The sequence below is a fragment of the Miscanthus floridulus genome, chromosome 16 (genome assembly GCF_019320115.1).
Source record: "Miscanthus floridulus cultivar M001 chromosome 16, ASM1932011v1, whole genome shotgun sequence".
Taxonomy (NCBI): domain Eukaryota; kingdom Viridiplantae; phylum Streptophyta; class Magnoliopsida; order Poales; family Poaceae; genus Miscanthus; species Miscanthus floridulus.
Window position 1 is genome coordinate 41,254,194 of NC_089595.1, and position 6,350 is coordinate 41,260,543.

The following is a 6,350-nucleotide window of genomic DNA, read 5'->3' on the forward strand; positions in this document are numbered from 1 at the left end:
GAGCAAGATGTCGGACTAGAGGTCGTCCACCATGAGGAAGTCGGTGCTAGAGTCTTTCGTCAAGAAGTGTTTTCTACCGCCGCAGGAGGTGGCGCACAGGAGGGTCCCTAGGGAAGAGGAGTTCCCATGACCTTGTCCCAGCGAGGTAGTGTCCTTCCTTACCTTTCATGAGTGTGGGCTAGGATACCCCATGCACTAGTTCCTATGCGGGCTCCTTAATGAGTGGGATTTGGAGCTGCAACACCTCAATCTGATGGGGGTGCTGCATATAGCTGGTTTCATCACCGCCTATGAGGCCTTCATTGGGATGGAGCCGCACATGGATCTCTTTTGGTGATTCTTCTCTGGGAGGACCTTGACGGTGGGGAGCTCGGTCGAGGCCATGCTAGTGGGGGGTTTCGCCCTTTAGAGGAAGCCAAGCGCAGGAGGTTCATACCCTATGTACACCCCCTGTAGTTCCAATGGGGGGTGGCACGGGGAGTGGTTCTACATCAGGAACCCAGAGGCAGCGCCATTCCCGGCGTTTACTGGTAGGAGGCTGGAGGAGCGGGAAAGCTGGTCGTGGTTACAGCCATAAGGGGAGGCACAGGTGGAGGCTATCAAAGAGGAGCTCCAGAAGCTCATGAGGCATGGCCTTGATGGAGTGCAGGTGTTCTACACCCTCTACTGCCTCCAGATTGTGCTATTGGTGGAGAGGACGCAGTCGATGTGGGAGTATGGTGGCCGATCAGACCTGAACCGCACATCGCTGGAGGAGTTGCTAGATGATGAGGTCTGGAGTCACGTCAGCCGGGTGCTGTAGCTGAGGCTCGAGGAGACGGTTGCAGGAAAACCCATACCGCTCAACGCCTCGTTTGCATCCACATTGGTGCATTCCCTTGTTTTTGTTCGTGCTTCTTCTCTGCTCTTTCCTATTTCTTTGATCTGGTTCATTCATTCCATAGGGGATTGGGAGGTATAAGTCCCGACCACACCTTCCCAAGGGACCGGATGGCGTGGCTTAGCAGACCGCTTAGAAGAAGGAAGCCGAGGCTCGGAAGAAGAAGAAGAATAAGGAGATCATGCGGAAGTAGGAGAAGGAGCAGGAGATCGTCCAGCGCATGAGGGCTGGGGAACATAGGAGCGACGTCGAGTTGGAACTCGTGTCAGACGATCCTACGGATCTGGATGATATGGTCTTCTCCGATTAGGAGGAGAGTGGGGGGGGGGTCATTGCGACCTTGGTGGAGCGTCGTGATACCGTGACGTCGTCCGCTAGTGATGAGCTGGTGGTCGCACGTCGTGCGGCGGATCCCTCGTTGAGGAAATGCGCAGTGGGCGTGGACATCGTCGGTGAGCGGGTGTCGAAGTGGATGCAGTCACTGCGCCCCTTGATAGCATCGCCAGCCTTGCCCCCACCTGTTGTGGGCGTGGTGGAGCAAGGTGGGCGGTCTGCTGAGGGGCGGACTGACACTCGCGTGTCGCTCGGACCGGTGCCGACACATGACTCACGGCGGGAGGAGGACCTACATGCTGCGGGCGTAGTCGAGCATGCTGGGCGATCTAAGGGGCGGACCAGGGCACATGTGCCGCGTGAGTCGCAGTCGGAGGATACTGCGCTTGTTGCTCTGGTCGAGGATTCTCGAGCCGGGGGTCGGGATGACCCGCAAGTCGAGCAGGAGCCGGTAGGGACGACTTTGCCCCCTACCGAAGTAAAGGAGCGTGGGTCGCGGTCTGGGGGTGGTTCTCGACGTGCAGGCGCATCGAGGTCGGGGTCGGTCTTCAGAGTTGTGCTACTCGCCACCCGGTATGTCTTTCTCCGTTTTCTTTTGGTTTTTTGCTGGCTGAGCTTTTTGTTGGAGTGTGACTAACCCATACCTTCCGTTAGTGGCTTGGGGATGCCGGGGATGAGTATTGCCTCGACTACCGTGCAGGAGACCTAGAAGCTCGGTCTGCAGCATGTCGCGGCGACAAGACCTTCCATTCCGAGGATGGTGCCCTCTAGTTCTGCTGTTGAGGAGGCGACGGCTGTGGTGTCGGTCTTAGCGATGATCCCAGTGCCAATGGTGGTGGTGGCATCGAAGGTGACTCTCGCAGTGAAGGCAAGGGAAACCAAGCTTTCAGCCTTGCCAGGTAGAGGGTCGTGCGGCTTGCCCTTGCCGTCGGAGCCGAAGGAACAGAGGAAAGACATGGCTGGGCCGGGGTCGGGACACTCAGTGGCGGCCTAGGTTGACGAGGTGGTGGAGATCCCATTTGACGATGAGGCGGATGTCCTGGCGGTGAAGCGCCCCTGATTTCCGCGAAGGGAAATCCATAGAGTCGAAGTGTAATAAGACCATTGTAGATCATATTACCCAAATTCTAGTCGAATATCACATCCATATAATGATAATATTAGAGTAGAAATAGTGCAGAAGTACATAAATTATTACATCGCCGCATTGGCGGAATCAAAAGTAGCATTCATTCAGAATAGCTTGAAGATAAGATCGCCAAACTCGAGCGTAGGCACGAACCCCTCAACCGTCAATCTCCTTGGAGCTATACTCCTTAGCAGAACCTGTGTGCCAAAATTTATCATTATGATTTGTACTGGCCACTCCCACCCTATGAGCATTGCTTTGTGGAAATTGGATGCAAGTTGGATATATTCAAAAGGAACCTATAAGGCTGGGGTTTCCTATGTTTTAGCTTATCAAGTATATAATAATAGTTTGTCAAGTTTTAACACCATTCCCACACCCATTCCACCCCATTTCCATCCAGAGCCAAGTTTTGATCCTAGGATCGATTCACCACCATCTCCACACCATCACCATACCATCACTCAGTCGACAGGCCAACTCCCTCTCGGCACTGTCTCAAGGCCCGTAGCCCCTGGCTACGACCGACACTCTCTCACGGGGGAAGAAGAGAAGGACTCATCTCACTATCTAGTTTAAGCAAAACCCAGGAAAGGTCCATAGCCGACAAGTTGGCACATGTATCGATCGATCAACCATACACTCTGCAGAGGTTTTGCATAACCACAAGATCTGCCTTCTTCACTGACCGTCGTCAACTAGGCTGATTCTGTCCGCTTACTAGCCTAGGATAATGCCACTCTACCATTCAGCCCTGGTACACCCCAAGTCTAGTCTAGGGTAGCTAAAACTGTGAGTCATGAGCTAGGTCCACAAGGTCTCCATGAAGTCTCGGAAGGGTGTGGGGGAAATCCTCCATGCCCCGTACCTCCTTACACTATCCGCTATCAACCTAGCAGTAGTGGCAATATCCTACCAAGTAGTCTGGCCGTCCTGCACCATATAGGGTGAGTGGTACGTAAGGCTTCCCGGTGAATCTGAGTACTAGTAAGTCCTTAGGGATGACCAAGTCAGAATGTCTCCATTAGGGTTTCCATTTATCGTGCCACCACAGCACCTCTATCCTGGGCTCCTCCCATCATAGGTTCACACCTAGGACCACCTCATATACCATTTACCCACCACAGGTATCCATTCTAGGGGTGCCTAGGTAGCACCACACGGCATGACTTGCCCTAGGCTCATCGTATACTCTAACTTGGTCGACACAACCCTCACCCTCCACACACCCAAGTCACACACGCAGCACTCTCCCCGTAATCCAGAATACACCATGCATTAATGTAGTATAAGCATAGTAGAAGTACAAGCAAATGAAGTATAGCAGTAAGCATGTGTCTAACCTAATAGCAGGGTATGCAGGGGTAAGGTTGCATCAAGGTAAAGGCCATCAAGTAAGCATACTACCATGCAAGTCCTATCATAGTATGATTATAACAGTAAAGTAAAGCAATAGCAGTTCTACATTAGCCATGCGTAATAGGTGCTATGAGATTTGGGTGGGATGTGGCACCTTCAGTGTAGTCGTCTCCATACTCCTCACGGTACTCACAATCCTCGTCTGTCTGGTTCTCCTCCGAGTCTGCAACGATCGCATTATAGTCACGTTAGCGAAGTTTATAGAATAGTACAAAGAAGCAATGAAAATTCAAAAGAGCCAAATGCACTCAAACATGGGTTCATTGTGTAGAGCTCGATTTTAGATGAATTTTGGTCCTAGTTTCATATTTTTCTGATGTCGTATGAATTAGTTATAAATTTTCGAAGATTAAATCATCTCTAAAAATGGAAAAGGCTAAATTAATCCTGGGTTGACACGTGTCACGCTATGACTAGTCCACGTGGCATGCTGACGTCAGCACGACGTCATTGGCTCAGCTCTGAGCTGACAGGTGGGGTCCTGCTGATGTCATCATGATGTCAGCATGACGCCATCAACGTCATTAGTACCGACAGGTGGAACTAGGGGCTCTTGGGTCACTGACATGTGGGTCCAGTCAAAGTCAATGTCAAGTCAACGGGTGAGTCAACAGTCAACGGGTAGGGTCGCTGATGTGTGGGGCCAGTGCTGCTGATGTCAGCAGCTGACATCAGCATGATGTCACCTCAGCTGTGTTGATACTGACAGGTGGGACCCGTGTGACGTCGTCATGATGTCAGCATGGTGTCATTCACCGACGAGTGGGTCCAGAGTCTTTGTGACACTGACATGTGGGGCTAGGTCAACCATCAACATTGACCGGTCAATGGTCAACTAGATTGGGCCTCGACTAGGCTTTGGTGGGCCTAGACTGGGCTGGTTTTGGGCCGGGTCGACCTAGACACATGGCAAGCTATGGCGCTACCATGTCGTAGCCATGGGCCTCCACTGGGCTTGGTTCACAGGCATGGTCCACGATGGGCGCAAGCACTGGTCTATGGTGGACCGCGTCTCCTTTCGGTGAACCGCGTCCACCCTTCCTTTCTTCTCTCTGTGGTCTACGTGTACCGAGTGCAGGCGCATGCGGCCGGCGAGGGGAGGACTCTGCTTCCATCCCCGGCACGCTCCCACCAGTGATATGCTCGCCGGTGTGGTCCTACGGTGGCGCTGGCATCCAATTAAGGTGGGGGAAAGCTTCCCCAGGCCGTGGCGAACATGATGGTGGTGTCTAGGTGGTGGCCGGGGCTTTCTAGGGCGCTGGCCACAGCGGTCGGTGGCTCGGCGATGCTCGCCGGTGGTGAGGTCACGCGTGTAGGCTCCCTGGTGGCTTGGCTGGGCGGATAAGGGCTTCTATGGGTCTGTGGGAGCACGGCGAGGGTGTCCAGGGCTCAAGGCGGGGCTTCGGGTCCTCATGTGGCTGGTAGGGGCTCCATGGCATCCATGGTGGCATGGTGGCGATGGCGAGGCATGTAGGAGCGCTATGGGGCATCGGTGGGGTAGTCACGGCATGGTCGTGGATGTGCGCATGAGTGCGTGTGTACCCAGAGGCCGGAGATGGCCTTGGCCTACGTGCTCCCAGTGTGGAGCGCCATGGCCAACACAGCGAGGTTCGGCGGCGAGCAGGGAAAGACCGGGGCTCACCTTTGGTGTCGTTGAAGATAGGATGGTGATGCAGTGGCAGGTTGTGGCCGTGTAGCTCCAGAAGCAGCGTAGTGCAGTGCAGTGTAGCGCAGCATTGACGTGCTTGATCGAGGCGACGTCCTCCGCTCCGACGACACCGGTGACGTCACGCGGCTTTGGCGCTCCCCCTTCTTCTTCCTCTTCTCCCTCTTCTCTCTTGGCTTGGGTGTGCTATGGATGGCCACAAAGTTGCGGTGGGGCAATGAGAGAGCTCAGGGGCTCCTGGGGCCAGGGCTTTTATAGCTAAGCTCCCCGGCACCCATGGCGGACGGTGATCAAGCGGTGGAGGCACGTGCACTGCATCCAATGACCTGCGCATGGTTGCATAGGTGTGGCACAAGGGGAACAAGGCCATGCCCTGGGTGTGACCCCCTGGCCCGCTCCTGCTAGTGCTGTTGGCCTCTGGTCGTGCGTGCAGTTGAGGCGTGGGCGGAGAAGATGAACAGGAAGGTTGATGGGTGGGGTCCAGTGGCAGCGGCAGTAAGGGGAGCGGGGAGGCGCACGAGCGTGGGTGATGCGCTGGGCCGCAAGCTGGGCCATGCACGCGCGCTGGGTGGATGGCGGGCGTGGTTGGGCTGGCTGGGCCATGAAGCCAAGCAGGCCGAGGCGGTTTGTGAGGCCTCCCTCTTCTTTTTCTTTTTCTATTTTATTTCTCTTCTCCTTTGTTTGAATTCAAATTTGGTTTGAAATTTGAATTCCAAATTGGTGCACCTTATTCATTGGAGTTTTGGATATGAGGCAAACAATATTCTTTTTTATATATTAGGAATTTATTTAGCTATTTTGTATAACAAAAATAGGTGTAGTTTTGTTATACAAAAAATGGAAATAGTTTCCTCTTTTAGCATTTATTCCTTGGTTTGATTAATAATTACTTTATGGTTTATTTCTTTTAAAGGGGTTGTTAG